This window comes from Andrena cerasifolii, chromosome 8 (genome assembly GCF_050908995.1).
Source record: "Andrena cerasifolii isolate SP2316 chromosome 8, iyAndCera1_principal, whole genome shotgun sequence".
NCBI classification, from domain to species: Eukaryota; Metazoa; Arthropoda; class Insecta; order Hymenoptera; family Andrenidae; genus Andrena; species Andrena cerasifolii.
The window spans coordinates 13,607,957-13,626,141 of record NC_135125.1 but is presented as its reverse complement, the minus strand read 5'-3'; the positions used below and the strand labels follow the sequence as shown (position 1 = coordinate 13,626,141).

Sequence of the window (18,185 nt, the reverse complement as noted above, 5' to 3'; positions counted from 1 at the left end):
ACCCCAGTATACCAGTCACGTTTGCCAAAAACAGTATACCAGTTAAGGGTTAATATTAAAACACCTGCTGTGTTTGCCCACGATGTGATATTTGGAACAGATTGAATACCCTCCCACTGCTTTTAATTTAAAATACTAAGTAAAGCAAGATTAGTTAGAATTCTCCAATAAATTTCGAATATTTGTCACCGCGTTAGTGACCCATTCAGCACTTACCCCCACGCGAGGACTTGCTCAGTCATTTCTAGCCCGTTCCAAGCAGCACGATATAACCCTGATTCCCTTGATACACCTCAGACATCCCACCACTGCCTCAGTGTCATTCCTTCACCCGAAACTTGCATCCACCCCATTCTAAATTCTTCGCGTCTCTCCCAATACCCCGAGCAGTCCCTGGTTCCCTCCACCAACCACCGCGCAGGGGTGGCCAGAAATACCTGCGTCTATAATTGTAATGGCAGCATCGGGGATCGGCGCCGAAATTGGTGGCGTTTGAAACGGCGGGCACGAAGGCGCGTCGCGGAGCGGTTGAACGACCTCTTTAAAACGCGCGTTCGGAGCGGTTGAACGACCTCGGGACGGTCGCGGCTTTATTTTTTAAACAATGGGGAAAGTCTTGCGAAAGCAACGGCGCCGGCTGTAACCGTCCGCCTCACGTGCGAGCGCGGAGCTAAAAGGGGGAGCATAGCCGCGCGACACCGTCGTCCGGGAATCCTTTCGTTTTCGCTTGTCGCGGGTCGCTTTCAAGCTCCGCGCCTCCTTCTGCGCGACCACGCACACGAGCACCACGAGCCACCGGGGCTCGAGCCTTTCACCAGCGCGGCCGGTCCAACGAAACGCGCCAGCACGCTTAATGGCCGCCGTGCTCGCCATCGGTTACGAAACGAGTCCTCGACGGTTCGGCTGGAATTCGGCCGAGGGAAGGTCAAGGGCCAGCGAGCAGCAGCTTTCACCAGAAACGCGATCGCGCAAGCGGAATCGCCCGTTCGAGGGGTCAGCCGCTCGGCAAATTTCTAATTAACCAGACGTCGACTAACGAGCTTCTTCTCCGCACGATTCTATCGTAGCTTCGTGTCCCTTCGGATTAAGCGCGACTTCGGCCGCTGGGAGCTCGGGGCTGTAGCGGCTGGCTCGGTGCACACTCGGTACCGAGCAGATCGGTATCGTCGACAGTTTCTTTGAGTTTGGTAGTCGATTCAATTTTCTGCCGCGTTCGGAAGGCTACTGAGGCGAGCATGCCACTTTCACAGCCGTGTTTGCGCTTGTCCCGCTGAGTGAAATTCACTCGTAATTAATGGATCCGGCGGGTTGTAAAGTTTGGAGGCTGGGATCGAAGGTGAAACTTAATTGAACGTCTTGTCGAGTGGCGGATTGCCTGGGCTGCGACATCCTCGGTTATTACTTTCTGCGCGCCTTTTTTTTTTATTATTAATTTGGGAAATGTAAATTGCGGAGATTGGAGTGTTCTTTTTTTTTTGCGCTGGTCTGAGAGTAATTTATTATTATTATTAGAGAAGATAAGTGTATTGCTATAATCACTCTCGTTTATCGTTGCTCTGTAATAATTTTATTTTTCAACTGTGCGTTCATGGAGGTTTTTTCCGTTTCGTTCAGCCAGCTCTTTTCTCGCCGCAAACTAGCTTCGATACGTGAAAAGCAGACCGCGCGCAGCGACGAGAATAAGTCTCGAAACACTTCCATGGCTAATCCCATTCTCGACGCGTTCCCGTTCGAGTTTCCTTTTCAACGGGGGCCTAGTCCCGTCTTAGTCAGCCCCGAGCCGCCCCTTCATTCACGCTTATTGTCTCCGGCTGGTCTGAATGAGAGTGGGTTGCACCGTGAATCCATGAGAAACGATTATTTCCACATTCGTGTTCGCACGATAATATCGCGGCGGTTCCACGTGTGCGAGCCAGCTCCGAGACGCGTGCACGTATGTACGAGCGAGCCGATTGCTACGTGCGAACTACGTTCGAGGGATCGATTGCGTAAATGCAGGAAGCGCCGATGCATTCACCTTTTGCACGCTGCAGCCTTGCGAGGCCAGAGGTTCTCAGCGTAGCCTTGCTTTTTATCGACAGAATACTTGCATTTGCAAAATGAAATCTCTGGCGAGGGTTTCCCCTTGGGGTCTGTTCGACTCGATGTCAAATGGGGCACCGTCGATGTCTACTTTATGAATATTTCCTCCTTTTCTTGGAGACTTAAGGACTTCGAGGACTGTCGCTGGCGGTTTCGGGCAGAGTTCTTTGTGAGTGGAATTTTGAATTACGAGGTGCGTTAAGAAATTGAGAATTTAGGTACTCGTGGCGTAGAATCCGAGCGTAAATCTGATCGACGTGTGAAATCCACTGGTTGAAAAGTAACGTCAACTTTTTAAAACAGATAGGGTACCTAGGTAGAACGTGACGAAAGTCTTATTAAAATTCGCCAACCCCCTTCGCTATCTCCATCCCTTGAACGCTCTAAGAGGTGTCAGGTCCTCCTGAGAACAGGATCTTCCCCGAAGATTGGGCAAACACTCATAAATCGGCGAGAAATCTATGTGATTTGTGATAGAAGATACTCGGTGAGAATCTCTGTAGGAATTTTCTTATTACCTGTTAATTACAATCCTGCTGTTCACTATTAACTAATAAACCCTCTGACCGATCTGGACAAATTTTGCATAGTTACTCTCTATGCAATACTATTCGAATACATCAGTATTCGAATACTTAAATATTTCAATAGTATTCGAATACTCGGATATTCGAATAGTATTCGAATACTTAAATATTCCAATAGTATTCGAATACTTGGATATTCGAATACTTAAATATTCGAATAGTATTCGAATACTTGGATATTCGAATACTTAAATATTCGAATAGTATTCGAATACTTGGATATTCGATTAGTATTCGAATACTTGGATATTCGATTAGTATTCGAATACTTGGATATTCGAATACTTAAATATTCCAATAGTATTCGAATACTTGGATATTCGAATTATATTCGCCAAATAATTGAGCAACCGAAGTATACGAATATTCGAATACCGAAAAATTCGACAAATAGTCCCAGCCCTAATCCGCGATCGGCAATTTCTGTACTTGCTGTACTTTAAGCTAGTAATAAATATAATAAAGGAACGGCTGAAAATGTCAACAAATTCTATTCCTGAAAATGGATTCCAAGCTGTATTAATAAACACCGTGTCTTCCGCCCTGATCCCAGGGATACTTGGAAACGCGAACCAGGTCACGCGAGCACCGGTTCACGCAGAAACTCGAAACGAGCGCCGATTCGCTGGAACTCGATCGCACGTGGAAGGGGGCGCAGTGGATTTTCGAAACGGCATTAATTCGCCGACTCGTCGAATTCTCTTGGTGGCTGACCTGTCCAAGCCTGTGAATAGAATTTCTCGCTGCAGGATCGCCAGCGTGCCCCTCTCGACGGAACCGTGTAAAACAGGAGCGATATCCAAGCTGGTGGCTTCTCCCGGGTCGCCAACTTTCTCCCCGCGTCTTCGCCGCGTATCTAGCCTCTATCGTGCGCGACGCGTAGATAATAGTCGCTCTGCCCACTATTCATGAGTCAACGGTCGTCAATGCTTCGAGTGCTGCGACGACAAGGCGACTGTCGGAGCTGCGTCATCGCAGATTAAACACGTGAACGTCCCGCGCGCGGTGAAAACTTCGCGTAGGAATCCTTTCGCATGCGCTGCTTCTTTATTTAATTTGCAATAGGCGTGGCGAAAATTCGTGTAGAAATCAGTCGCTAACTACTTAGGAACCTTCGCTAATGGCACACGGCGAGACACAACAGAAATGGAAAGTGAATAAACGAGTTCTTCGATACCGAAGACGAAGATGTCCGCAGCTAGAAAATCGTAAGGGTATTTGGAGAATGCGGAACAGTGCGTTGCATTTTGCGTTGATTTTTTCACTGCACCCGGGCGTCATTTTTGAGTTACCGTTTTCGTATTTTTGAATCTTTTAACTTTTCAGTGATAATTATACATTCGTAATATTCATACGACCGTGCTCTAATAGTCTTTTTTTTAGAAATATAAATTTTGATGCGATGAAATTTGTAGTTCGAGGAGAGCGATTTTCCACGGTTTTGGGGAAAAAGTGATTTTTTTGCGATGAATCCCCTTTGGAAGTCGTGAAGGCGCGACATTTGAACTCGATAATTGGTCTCGGGGTGCGATACACCCCGCGTGACCACGAAGGGTTAATAACCATTAGAACTCATGTGTTAAATATTCAATGGACCTTAGGCAGACCTCCGCTTTGGAAGTAATTATCTTAGTAAGTTAATTTGCTCCTGATTTGGCCTTGTAATTTTCGGTTATTAATAGTGATCACGCGAGTTTTAGAAACAAAGGCGAGATTATGTAATGAAATTTCTAGCAATTTCCTTTCCCTAGTTGGAGCACTGTTATGTCACGTTACGATTAACGTTTCCTGGGTGTCTCTCGCGGTTCTTTTCGATTTTCAGCGCGCGTGGGCGTTGATACACGTAAGTTGACCGTGCGAGGGAATCGTAATGCGAGTGAAATGGATAAGAAGCAAGCTGGAAAGCCACGAGACGAGGAGAAAGGAGGCGCTGTTATGGACTTTGCTATTAGCATAATCGAATGGTAATGAGGTTGAATTTTATACCTTCCACTCGAGCGAGTGACTTCCGTAAATTTAGGTACAGCTTTTATTGCCTTCGGTGCAGAGGTTCGCGCGTCAGTCGAGAAATCGAAAGTCGAGGTGCAGGGATTACGATTTTTAGGAGATACGACCAGCGAAGCCCGTGGGGTGTTTAAATCCTTTCACTGTTCGACGTGGGTTATTACTCGAGGAATTTTAAAAGTACGATCTTCATGCTGCCTTTTACTTTTACATTTTGATTCAATAGAATGGTGCTTGGAATTACCGGAAGCGCTTTAAACACAAATGACATAACTGTAGAGATTACAGAAATATTTGATGAAACAAGTTTGATTACTTTCAGCCATCTAATTTGAATCACTCGAAGTAGCAATTATTCAGAATCTTAACGTTATTGTTTACCGTTACTGAGTGTACCACATTCTAATACGAGTCTTCAACTTTATTCCTTCAAACAATATTCCAATCACAAAAACAATATTTTCCGAAATTAATAAAAAAAAGAAAGTCACCAAAATTCTTTCTCTATCTCCAAAGATACTTTAATATTAATACACCCATTTCACACTACAGGGGTAACAATAACACTATTCCTCACCTTCGGTTGATACAGCCCCGATACGAGATCATTAGCACAGTCCCAGTCCCATCAGGGGTGAATCTTTAAATTCCATGCAACCCCCTTAATTCTACGCCACTGTGTCGATGTTCCCTCTTCGTCACCCTCCCTCCACTTGCAACGTTCTCGGTATATCATAGGGGGAGGGTTTCGTTCGAGGCTGGACGGAAGGAGGGAGGGCGGGAGGCGGAAGGGGGCACTTGAATGACGTCACCGGGCGGATAGGGGTGGAAGTGGCGGCGAGAGAGGGGCACCAGTTGTGTAGATGGTGGAGGGTTTGTAGGGAGGTCGGTAGGGGTTGTCGGGTAATGTTGAGGGGATGGTGACGGGGTGAATGACCGACCTAGACTCGAAGTCAGGGGTGTGCAATGTATGAAACCATCCGTAATAGCAACCCTCCTTCAAAGCAATCTACAAGGGTAGGCTTTACACCCTCTTTCTTCGTGTTTGTGTTCTTCCCGCTGGCCCGTGCCTGTGTTCGTTATAGGAGAGATGCTGGCGCATAACTCGCGAGGGGCTCGAGTGGCTTAATGAACAGGAGAGTGTGCTAAAAACACATTTCTTTTTTTAACTAAATTTCCAAAGAACATATCATTAAAGTTCCAACTAGAGGAACGTATTATATGAGATACGTCTGTGGTTCCATTATCGAATTCGATCGCGAAATTACCTTTCCAGTAACCTTCCACTAGGTGGTTGAATGCCTTAACGAGGGTGCTGAAAACACATTCCATTTTTTAACTACATTCTCGAAGACTTAGCGTCCTAGATCATTAACGTCCAAGTAAAGAAACATATTAATTTTCTGGTTCCATTACGAACTCTATTAGCAAAATTACCCTCATAGCAACCCTCCACTGAGGGGTTGAGTGTCCCAATGAGTGTTCTAAAAGCGTGATTCTTTTTAAAAAAAATTATCGAATATTATATTAAACGTGCCTATATAACAACCACCCAGCATTTTCAAGTTCGGAGCCTCCATTCTTGCATACTTTAACTTCGATCAGGATAACGGGGAGGAAAATAAGAGGAGCCTCCTAGGAAAGCATCATATCGTTTCCCAAGATGCTTTCAGACCAACGGGTCGTCTAATTGCGTCGACTGTATCGGTTAATGAACTAACTTTAATTGACTCGGGATCCTCGTTGTTTTCCTCGCGAAGGATTCCAGAGTGTCCGAAGAGTCGACTGTAACTCGCTTCTTATCAGCCGTCGGGGCAATCTATCATTTTATTTGCCGCTGCCATTTTAGATGTTATCGCGCCCCAGCCCGTATATTCATCGATATCGCTAAATCAACTCGCTTCCTCTCTCGCTCCAACGTTCTCTGTCATTCTATTTGCACCGTCACCTACATATTATTCCCAGCGAGCTTCCATCTTGTCGATCACACCGAGCCGCGCCGTTCCACGTTATTTACCGCCGCCTGCGATACCCTCCGCGCCCCCAACGATCGCCTAGTGCCCACTCCGCCGATCGAATTCGAGCCGCCGATCGCGATTAGGCAAGAGCCCCGCAGCGGATCGGCGATCTCAAAATTCACCGAGGCAAGCCCGTCGGTCTATGGTCTTCGAGGTCGGAAGATCATCGATGCAGATCAGCCTCTGTGCACCGATGACTCGGTGTCCCAGAAAGATAAAGGCCGTTCCCTGGTCGGCAGACCGGTGCGGGCTTAGGCCCGGGGTTGAACCGAGCGCGCGAATAGGGGGTAACGCGATCGATTGCCTGGCCAAAAATAGGATCAGCCGCGGTTCGCGTTGCGGGCTTCATTAGAAAACACTTTCGCGGCGTCGCGCTCTCCGTTTCACCTAATAACCGCCGTTAATCCCCCATGCAGCCAAACCAGAGCCACCAAAGCGACATTCCCAAAATCGCGCGTCGAAGCACCCGCGATCGTCCTGCGAGAATGGGAAATCGCTCTCCCTTAAAGCGTCGCCCCAAGGGGCCGTGGCGTTGGAAAGTCAGCGTCGACCGATTTCCAATGGGGGAGAGAAAAAGGGCAACCTCCTGGGGCCGTGGAAAAAGTCAGAACGCGGCTACCAGGGAAAATGCCAGCCCACGGGCTAACGAGTCTGGCGAAGGGGAACCCCGTTCCCGGTAGTATTTGCCCGGTTTCGGGTTCAGGTTGTTGCGTGCACGAGGGTTAGGCTCGTCGTTCTCTGTGGCGTTGCTGCTACCACCACGTGGTTCGTATTGATCCTCTTCGGTCGCCACGATGAAGGAGAGCGAGCGAGACGGCGGAAAGGGAGCGAAGGGGGGTTCGACGGTGGCCGGAGCGGGGTGCGGCGAGGAAGAGGGATGCCAACCGATGCGTTCTCTCTATCGAAGCCTCCTTTCGCCGGGTCTCTCCAGCTCTCTCGTCCGCCCTCTCGCTCTGGAGAGCGCGCGACCTGGGTATAGCCTTCTCCCTCGCCGCAGAGGGTAGCAGCCTAGTGCCCCTGCCTTTCGGTCGTTCACCCTTCGTACACACTCGATTCCGATTCTCTGTGCTCCTCCGGCCCTCCGCCTTCCCTGCCACCGATATACGACCAATCTGAGAACTTGTACGGACTGTACTTGACCCCACGGGTACGCGTCGGGAATTAAGGAGCAGGTAGGGGGCGGCTGTGAAGAAGACCGAATTAGAAATCGCCACAGTTATCTCGTGTCGCAGATAAACGAAATCCCGATGACGATTTGGAACCTCGTTTGTTAGGCGGGCTTTGTGGAATTCTTTTTTCGAGGAGTTTCAGAGAAATCTTTGGGAGAGCGTGGTTTTTGGCGTGTTCGATCTTGGTTGTGCTACCAGAATAGATGTTCTAGAGACTCATCACCTCGACCAGCCGATGGTGGGTCACCTCTGACCCATGTTTACGGTTAAGCAGCGGAGAGGAAGGAACCAACTATTTCTCGCTCACCGATGTAAACATTAGATGGTGTTTACATCTAAATACTAGTTCTAAAGCACGCGCGGTAAAAATCCCGATGTGGGTCAAAAGTGACCCGTCGGCGGCTTGGCGCGTTGCTGTTTACGATCGGCTGCTCGGGGGTTAAAGATTGCTACAAGCCGCTTAGGAGTCCGCGAATAAGTCTCTTTGGATAAATTCGTGGAGATAAGGAAGCTCGACAGTTTTTCTCTACTTTTCTGTTTCTGTTTTGAAAGTGGTTATGATCAGTTAGTTTACTGGTGGGGTGGAAGCAGTGATTAGCGTTACTTACAATTATTTCGGCGACTTACGGCTCAGAGGGGAAACTAGATGCTGGCTTACCTAAAACAGAAAGAGAAGATTGCGGTGAATTTTTTGATCGACCAGATTTCCGTGAAATTGAGAGAAGCGTATTTTCGTCGCGCTTGCTTTTGCGTCGTGACCTCGCCCCCCGAAAGAGGTTAAGGTCTTCGGGGGACCGTCAAGACGTTGCGAAAGGTTTACGCACACGCGCACCGGGTCCTCGCTAAAAGTTCGTGCGTGCCGTGATATAACGTCGCTCAGGAAGCAGTTTTCTTCGGCCTCGTTTGTCCGATGGTCGTGAAAGTGTTGAATTCTATGACGTTTTATCGTCTCGCGCGATCCTAGATGACTCTAATATTTTAATCTAATAGCTCGCGTAAGATAACAACTGACTGATGATCGTTGGTTGAATTCTGCGCGTTCAATAATTATTTAACTTGGATTTCACTTCACCCTGCGTTACTAAATTTCCAGAATTTTTAAGGAGATTTCACGCCACTTAAATTAAACAAAATTAGAAACCGCAGAATAACGATAGATAGTCAAGTAGCGTTATTAAGTCGGAATTTGCATTTTTATTTCCATCAGAATGCTAGCTAGTGTTTCAAGTAAATAGATCATTTTTAAATACACAGTGATGTCGAGAATTTGAATACCTTCAGTGGTCATATAAATATCGCAAAATTTGTAACGATCACTGATATCCCCTTCCCTTGTTACTTAACGTCTGGCGAGTACTCTGGCGTTCGCAATTTCCGCGCGAACACATAACCAAAGGGGAAACGAACAGCGCGAAGCGAACGAATTTTAAAACAGGCTGTCGAGCACGTTGCTCTTCGACAACTCAGGAATGCACTTTTGCAACATTCCGGGTTTTCCGTGGTATTCGCGCCGCAGCAACCGAAACATTTCCTATGCGTTTAGCTGTGACTGGCGTAGGTTAAACAGAGTGCCACTCTCGGGAGAACTTAAACGCGGGGGTTCACCTGACGGTAGCACGTTTCGTGGCACCCTCGTGACGCGGTAAAATGCGAGGAGGCGCCGGGATACTTGCAGATGAGCCCAAATCTCACAGGAGTATGCGATCACCTCTTCCACCCTACGAAAACACTCAGTATTTACGTAAACACTGATTATTAATCGCATTTTTTCCATTCCGTGTCAATCGTCCAGATCTGTTACGCGGAATCATTAAGGGTAGCTTTTTATCCTTGTGTAGTTCGAAATGCTTGTTCTGTTAGAGTCGATGAATGATTTCTTTCCAGTTGGCCTCGGTGTTCGAAGTACAAAATAGGGGTGGCATGTGCAAAAGGAAGTTAGTCCTGAGCTCGATAAAAAGGGTCTGCTGCAATCACATGTGTAAACGGTGCTTCATAATACATTGGATAATTCCTCTATCGATTAATCAGATGATGCTGCCGGAGTAACCAGATGTCAGTGAACCAACCCTAAAGAGCATCCTGATTCATAGCTCACGGGCGAATGGAGGGCTTCGACCCCAGCGGGAGACACGATCAAGGTCATTGACCTTCGGAGGGGATGAGTTTTCGTTGGAGTTCGACCTGATGAGAACGATGCTGATTAACCGTGGCTTCGTGAATGCAATTCACCGCTGAATCAATACTATCCGCATTGTGCACGGCATTCGCGCATTTACTTTTAATTCCCGCCAAATAAATCTCACTGAGAAAAGAAACTATAATATTTATAGATCCGCCAGAGGCAGTTTTAAATTTCCAGTTTTAGTATAACAATTTCGTAATGTCCCGATTTTCTATAAGGTAAACGGCAAGTTGTTCGTTATTTTAAAGTGGATTATTTCGCCGCCGGTGATCAGCGCCGCTGCAAGCTCGTTATGTGAGAACGTTGCGTGAAAATTATTCTAATGATTCGATTAAGCAACGGAGATTCGCAATTAGACCACGCCTAGCCTACTTTCGTCGGGTGCGTTCACCTCGTTGAGGGGTTGTGCTCGCCCCTCCCCCCCACGGGGACTTTTCCTAGGGCTGCACCTGCGCAGCAGGCCGCCGCCACCCACGTGGCCGCCACGTGGTCGCCGAATAAAAGCAGCCGACGGTTGGTCGCAGGGGTGGCGTTCATTCCGGAAAAAAAGCCTTCGAGGGGATGAGTATCGACCAAGGGCAAGGGCGAGGGCATGCGTATACGACGCACTGCCTTCCTAAAACTCTGGCCGAAGACGTTTAAACTTATCTCCCCCTTGGGAACGCGGGTCGAAATTCATTTCGCTCACGTTCAATAGAAGCTATAACGGTGGAGCTCGACTTTCTCACGCAACTTTTCTGAATTATCATGCCTGAACATTCTTTGATAAATATTAACACAATCGTTAGGTGATGGTGTCTCGATCTCCCTATAGAATTTAAAAAAGAAACAGAAGGAGAATTTTTTTTCTCCCTTTATATATTTATAGAAAAAAAATTCTCCTTCTGTTTCTTCTTTAAATTCTATAGGGAGATCGAGACACCATCACCTAACGGTTGTGTTAATATTTATCAAAGAATGTTGAAGAGAATTTTTTTTCTCCCTTTATATATTTATAGAAAAAAAATTCTCCTTCTTTTTCTTCTTTAAATTCTCCTTTAAATTTCGGGACAGGACAGCCTATATATATATAAATATTACATTTCTCCACTGTCCTGCCTCGAAATTTAAAGGAGAATTTGTGTTTATGTAAACCATAACTCCAGCTTAGAAGATCTTAGAGTTGAGAATTATGCACATGGTTCCGAGGAACCCTCTGATAATTTTCCAGCGAAAGTGTGCTTCGAAGAGTGTTTGATAGTCGCAGGGTGTTCTAACTGTTATGTAGAAAAGTGTCGCGTGGCTGATCACGGAAGCGGCAGTCGTGCGGCTCGTCGCAGAAACGGAAATTGTTGTCCTCTTTCCAGCTCATTTCCGGCCGGCATTCGTGCGCGAGGCTTACGCGCACGTTAAATCGCCACGGCACCGTTTTGGACAGCCCTGACTATTCGTATCGAGCGGCAATGCCAAGGGCAAGGGCGCCCTTCTCCCATCCCTCCAACGGCCCTCCGCATCCCCGTTTCTCTTCCTCGTTCTCTTGCTCTTCCGCCGAATACACGCACAACTGGCTGGGACACGCACTCCCGAACACACCGACAGCCTTGTTTTCTGCGTGACGCAGCCGACCGTGGCGATTCGGTCTTGATCGGAGATAGGGATGATTCGCGAAGAGGAAGGTCGACGCCGGGGGACTGTACCTATTACGGGTTTAACACAGGTGGCACCAATGGAATCACTTCGGAGGGGCTTGGAATAAATAAACAGAGCTAGGGTTGGTTTTATAGTCATGGAAATTTTTAGGTTCGTCGTCGCTGTTCTAGGGAACTTCGTTGGGATAATTCTAATTGAAGTTTAGTAGTAAATAGTAGAATCATTTTGCTCAAATTATGCGGATACTTGGTACCTCTTTTTTGCTGGGAATATTAACAGTGAGTGAAGAGGAATATGTTAGAGGGGGTATATAATAGGCTGATTCAGGGAGGGGAGGGTTGAACTTGGAGGTTTGATGAATTCTGGGACCGAGTGTGCAAGTTCTTAGAATTAGGTACATATGAAACATAGGCCCTTATTTTCAACCTGCGATTTCTGTTGCACTCACCCCCTAATATGGCTCTATTTCATAAAAAAATAGTCCCTGAAAAAGATTATTGCAATCGGACAACAGGAAAAGGTGCCGACCAGGCCCTAAAGTTTAGGATTCATCAATGGTTTGAATTTGAAGAATTTCTCAAAAATGGTAAGCTCTATCGAAATTTTGTTCGATTACCAATCAAGAATCCAACCCTTAACTTCCACCCACTCTCCAACCCCCCAACGCCAGTCTCAGCGTGTCACCACCAAAACCGATCCTCCCTCTGCCGCGCATTGCCCATTACACATTCATCGCGACTCCCCCCGAAGTCGCGGCTCGCGTCACAGAATTATGCAGGCCGCATTGGTGATCCATAAATCCCAGCGGGAGGTCAGCTATCCCACATTCGCTGCGGCTCCTCCACCCACCGCCGCCCCCGCGAAGTCACCCTGCCGAGGTGCGAGAGCTTCCGGTCGATGCCGGGCGGCGAAGGAGATCGCACACGCGGGATACCGTCGCCTACCCGTGCAAGTGGATGAAAAATAGTTGTATAAATAGACGCATGAAGGGAAAAAGAAGCAGCAGGATCGGGGAACGGGGAGAGCGGCGGCTCTCCGCCTAGAGGGGGGCAGGGAGAAGGTGAATTTAATCGGGCGCGGCGGGGAGGAAAGGGGAAAGTGTTGCACGAGGAAGGTGGCAGAAGGGAGGGGGACACTCGACAGCGGAGAAAGCCGTGTTCGGCTTCACGGGGTTAACGTACCCGACTTTATACTGTCTTGCGACTAACGATGATGTTTCTACCATTACGTAAACCGAGCAGAGCCGAAGCGGCTGCGGGCCTCGCTCCTCTCTGCACGATACAGCCGGATTGGAAATGCTGCTCCTAGTGTCTTACGGAGGAGAGAGCTGCTTCCAGCGCTTCGAGCCGATCTCGCGGGGGGATGCCAACGAAAAATCGCGACGTGCTGTCTGCGCTGGCGTTTCGACTCACCGGCTGGCACGTCATCCGCGCAGGGATGATGGAGCTATGCGTGCAAGCGCGAATGGCATTGATGCGTTCACTCTTCGGAGCATTGGGGAACGTAACTGTTTCCGAAGCTTGTATTTTTCGCGCAGCAGTTTGTTGCTGGGAATGCTTTGGATGTTAAGGGGCCTTTATAGTGTTGGGAAAGTAACGAATGAGATTCAGCAGGGAGATGTAGTTTGAGGAAGTTGTTGGTCCTTCTGCTATTTCTTCTCTGATTTCCAAGATTTAGAGAACGCTTTCTTTCTGTTGCAACATGATATGCAAATTTATAGCACAGTATTCGGCAAGTGGGAGTTTCGAAATGGGTACCCTAGGAACTTGTTCGTTCTCTTGGTCTCGATTCATGAGCAGCTTTCAAGTTAAAGATCATTTAACATCTACCTCGCTTAGAATTAAAATTCGAACGGCAAAAACGCATACTCATATGTTGAAATTATTTCACCGTAGCAGGCCCAACTCCTGTTCAACTTCGCGTCCAACAGTCACCCAACAAGCAAACCTCGAGAACCTCGTTACCATTTCGAAACCATTCTAAAAAGAGTAACGACTGCACTGATTAAAGATTGGCGAAAATCTTCGGAGCTGGGAATGTTTGTAGGTTTCATACTGAATTTAAATTACCGCTGAAAGCGATGGTAACCAGCGTGGTACCAACGTTTCGATTTCCTAAAGCCTCCTAAAATCCCACACGCCTTTTTCCGCGTTGCTGGAGGGGCAGACAGCGCTATGTTGCCAAACAGGCGCACGCACGCGGCGTGAATCGCTAAAGCAGGAAGTGTGTCTGAGAACCTCTGGCCAGAGAGAAAGTTGCGACCGACATATTTTGCGTTCGCGCAACCGTGCGATGTATACGTTAGGTGGCCCGTTAGCGTGGAAGACGCTCGCTGCCTCGAGGAGGACGGCAGCGGAGGAGAAAAAAGGACAGGGCGGTCGGTGGTAATAGCTTCATTTGCTACCGTGGAAAGCAGCCCTGCCAAGGCATCAATTAAGGTGTTACGAGCGGAGCCGCGTACGCGCCATTTGCGGCGATCGAGTGGAATTCCTTTTTACATGACCGCGCGAACCAGACGCTGCGAAACGCTTCCCCCGTTGGCTTTCTTGCTGGGAGAAGCTGAAGGAGCCCCTTAGATGGTAGCGATGATGCTTTGCCAGTCGCTGATCTCTCTTCTTCGCGGAGATTTCGATGGGATTGCAGCGGAATATTCACTTCCCTTGAGTGGTTGGTTATGTTTGGTAATTGGGAAGTGGGTTCGATGGGGTTGAAAGGAAATGTCCCAGATGGGCCGTGTGATTGCACGAGTTTAGTCAGGTAGGCTTTAGATTTGCAGTAGAAATTCGTTGCATAGGAAGTCACGTAACTGGGAGATCTGAATTCGTTTGGAATATAAATAGTAATATGTGGGACAGAAGGGGTGGTTCTAATGCTCAGTTGCTTGTGTGTAATTATGTACAGTTCTTGTGCTGGTTTCTAATATTTTAGTATTTATTTCGATATTTTCGGCATTCTGACAGAGATAGGCAAACATTTTATTCGTTATTCGAAGTTTCTAATTAAATAACTTTTTTGCCCATCTCTGGATTTTGATATATCGTTCTTGGAATGCTCAAAGATCACTTCTAATTTTATTTTGAAATTAATTGTAACGTTCGTGGAGTCAAATTTCTGTCGTTTATATTAGCAATGAATCATTTCCTCATTTCCAAATAGAATTTACTGTACCTACGTCTGATTTTAATTAAATCTAGGAAAGAGAACGGCGTGATAAAATATTCTCTGTTTCTGAACATAACTTTATGATCACACGGAACATACCAGTAAAGACTTTCTACCAATCGCCGCGCGTCGATTAAAAACATTTCTTATGTAATGTCTCATCGTAATATCGCGCCCAGAACTGACTCACGTCTCGCACACGTCGATTATATTCACCACGGTGAACGACATCAAAGAATCCAACCGTCACTCAACGTCATCCCTGTTTTATGGGTAAACATATCACTGGCAACAGACACATACTCGCAGTAAAAAGTAATCATTTCACGAATACATTACAAAAGATTCATTAAAATTATCAGGATCGTATTTGGAAATTTGGCGGGCCTAGGCTAAGAATTTCTACTGTTTTTTTTTCGTGGAATATTATCAAATATTTTAATTTAAAATAGTTGAGGAAATTTTAAAATTTATTCAATATAACAACTCACACGTGAGTTTTTGTTAATCTGCTACATGAAAAAGAAGTGAATTGTTTTTAAAATTGTCTCAAGCCTCTGTGTTTAAAGATCACCCGGTCAAAATAGCCAAAATAAAAGAGTGGTTCTTTGTATTAAATTATGTTTAATATTTTATTCGCATACTAAGCAAATAGGCATATAGGTTGTCGCCCCCGAAATTTACATACAAATTCGCCCCTGTAAATTACATTATGTAAATTAACTTCTATACCAACTAATCTCCTGAATTACAAATCACCTCTTTACGAAACAAAAAAGTGCTGTCTCAGAAATTTAACAGTCAACACCGCTTGGTTCCGACCACAACGTTTCCATCGCATTCTTTGCTAGTTCTCTAAGTGGAAAGCGGAAGCAACTTCTCATGGCGGTGACCACGCCGTGGAAGACACTGCAGCTAGGCTGGAATCCCATTCACTCGGGTATTGGTTCACAGGAATGGTCGAGTAGTGGTCCAAGGTTCGTATGCATGCCCGTCTAATTTGCAAACAGTTCGAACTCAGGAAGAGGAAACCTGCGATGCAAGTTTCCACGCGGCCGAGCAAAGTGATGCGCCATGACGCACGGCGATGCTCGCAGTCACTTTCGCTTCGACCGATATCCTCGTTTGACAAGTACGAGTGTCTCGATCTGGCGTGGCAGCGCTTAAAACGTAGCACGATGAATATTAGATGAGCAATGGCAATGCAGGGGGATTATTTTCTCAAAATCTGATTACCCTTCAGGCGTTCAAATTCGAAGATTAAGGTCCTTTTTAATCTGCGGCTAAAATCGTCATTAGATAACTTGTTTGGAGAACTCAACAAGTTTCCGTTCAAATGCTGTTATCGTCCTTTTCACGTGAGCCCGCCGACATAGTCATTTCCAACGTACTTTTTAATGAATTATAATCGAAGTTGCAGGAATAACGTAGATATTTGTTAAAAGGGAAAGATAATCCAGCATCATAAATTAGAAGAGTTAGAGTATAATCTGCGAAATATCGCGCAGAACACAACGAAACTTTACACCGACGCAGGAAGTAGGAAAGCTGATATGTAGTTCGACTGATAACGATAAGAAGTATGTGATTTCTGCCTTGCCACCCTATTCGTAGCCGAAACTCAAGAAAATGTCTCCTAACGGATTGCACACACGAAAGATTCACGTAAATCGTATTAAATAAAACTCATACTCTGTACTTTGTAATTATAAGTGAAACATCAGCAAAGTAGTCGGGGTATGATTAAAAATTAACAATATTTAAAGCTGAGCAACTTCGACTGTCAGTCATGGTAAATTTGCAATTTCAAGTTTATGATTTTACAACGAAATGCCTGTCAACTAACGTATACATTATTCAAGGTATAATTTATATGGATTTAAAGCTCACAAAGTCAAACTCGTTGATAAGCAATAGAACTGACAGTAGATACTGATAAATTTGCATTTTTTTTATTAGCTGCCTAAACCGACAGATGTGAACTTTTTTTTCATATACAATCATTTGAATTGATATGCAATTCTATTAACTATGCACTTAGTAGGTAACTTCTCTTTCCTATATTTACCACAAACCTACATCTCTCAGCTGCTCAAAATTCTGGCACGTCCTTAATCGTTGAAAAATCAAGTATTTTGCAAATTAATTACAAGGCGATGCAAGCACAGACTTTTTCTTTTACACAATGTTTATTACTATCGCGTAGAGTAAAAAATATTTTGCTCGTCTACATATCTATTTCACAAATAGTGCCACACGAGGTTGATTAGACAGTGTCTTAGAAAAAGTATCTTTGGTTTTGCCCTGATATTGAGCTTAAAAATAAACAGAATACAGTTTGCCTGAAACATGTTTCTCCCAGAGCCAGTAATTTCGGAGTGGACCTCCGAAGAAGGAATTGGACCAAAATTATTAAAGTAGCGACTAGGAGAAGGTGATTTGTACGATAAATGACGATTTTCAGGGTGCACAGATGGCTGTTCGTTTTTTTATCTCGAAAACCAGAACGTTTGCACTTTAATGTTGAAGTACACTCCAGAAAGTTTTTGCACAATCAGGGCAAAACCACAGAAAGAACGCTTACACACTAGACAACTATACCGCCGACATATACATGTATATATTACCAAAAAAAAAAATTCTTTTAGATTTGCAGTATTAACAAACATTACCCAAAAGAATTAGTCATAATTTGTATTCATCTGCTTGCAATTAATTCGCAAAAAAGTACTTGATCTTCGAACGATTTCCTACTCCCCTTAAGGGGACTAGGCAGACGAAAACCCGATTTTTTATTGCATTTTCCGAAAGTAGGTACTATCTTTTCTCAATAAAATGCTGCTTGGTTTATATTAAAATTCGCAAAAATTTTGATTTGGCAGCTAAAAAGGTCTTTAAGAAACTTTGAACGCGTTTTTCTCGACTTTATTTCCCTTGGTTTTCGGCTAGTTGCGAATGACCGGAGGTTCAGATCGACTTGAAAAATTTACAGTACACCGACACTGACTAAAAGCTGACGAAACATCGAAGCCGACCATGCTCCGCGAGCGGCAGTAGGAAATTCGCGATTTCTAGCCGAGCAGGTCTTTGTGACGATACCCAAGTCTGCCCTCACTTTCGCCGCGCTTCGGCCTGCCGCTTCTCGTCCCACGACGCTGCGTACCGACCTAAGTACTACGTACGCGGTGCGTCGCGTGACGCGCATACGGGGTCGTCATTAAGCCTCCCGAAGAAAATAATCCGCCGCGTATATGGAGCACGTGTGATCCGCGCATTTCCACGTGCGAGCGGGGCACGCCACGAAACTGAACACCCCCGCCGGGACACGAGCATACAGAGAGGTACTGGTCGC

General features: G+C 45.9%; 1 protein-coding gene and 1 long non-coding RNA gene across 4 annotated transcripts in view; one reads left to right on the top strand and one right to left on the bottom strand.

Annotated features, from left to right (window-relative positions):
• Hr4 (nuclear hormone receptor 4) overlaps nucleotides 1-18,185 on the bottom strand; it is a 185,004-nt gene that overhangs the window by 65,563 nt on the left and 101,256 nt on the right. The window lies entirely within an intron of this gene.
• Nucleotides 1-18,185, top strand: part of LOC143372680 (uncharacterized) — a 138,212-nt gene that overhangs the window by 66,036 nt on the left and 53,991 nt on the right. Inside the window, exon 2 of one of the 2 annotated variants that reach the window (XR_013086329.1) lies at nucleotides 15,694-15,810. This is a non-coding gene — a long non-coding RNA (uncharacterized LOC143372680). Of the gene's footprint in view, nucleotides 1-15,683; nucleotides 15,811-18,185 lie in introns of those variants that run through there. The other variant, XR_013086330.1, reaches the window with a different exon arrangement.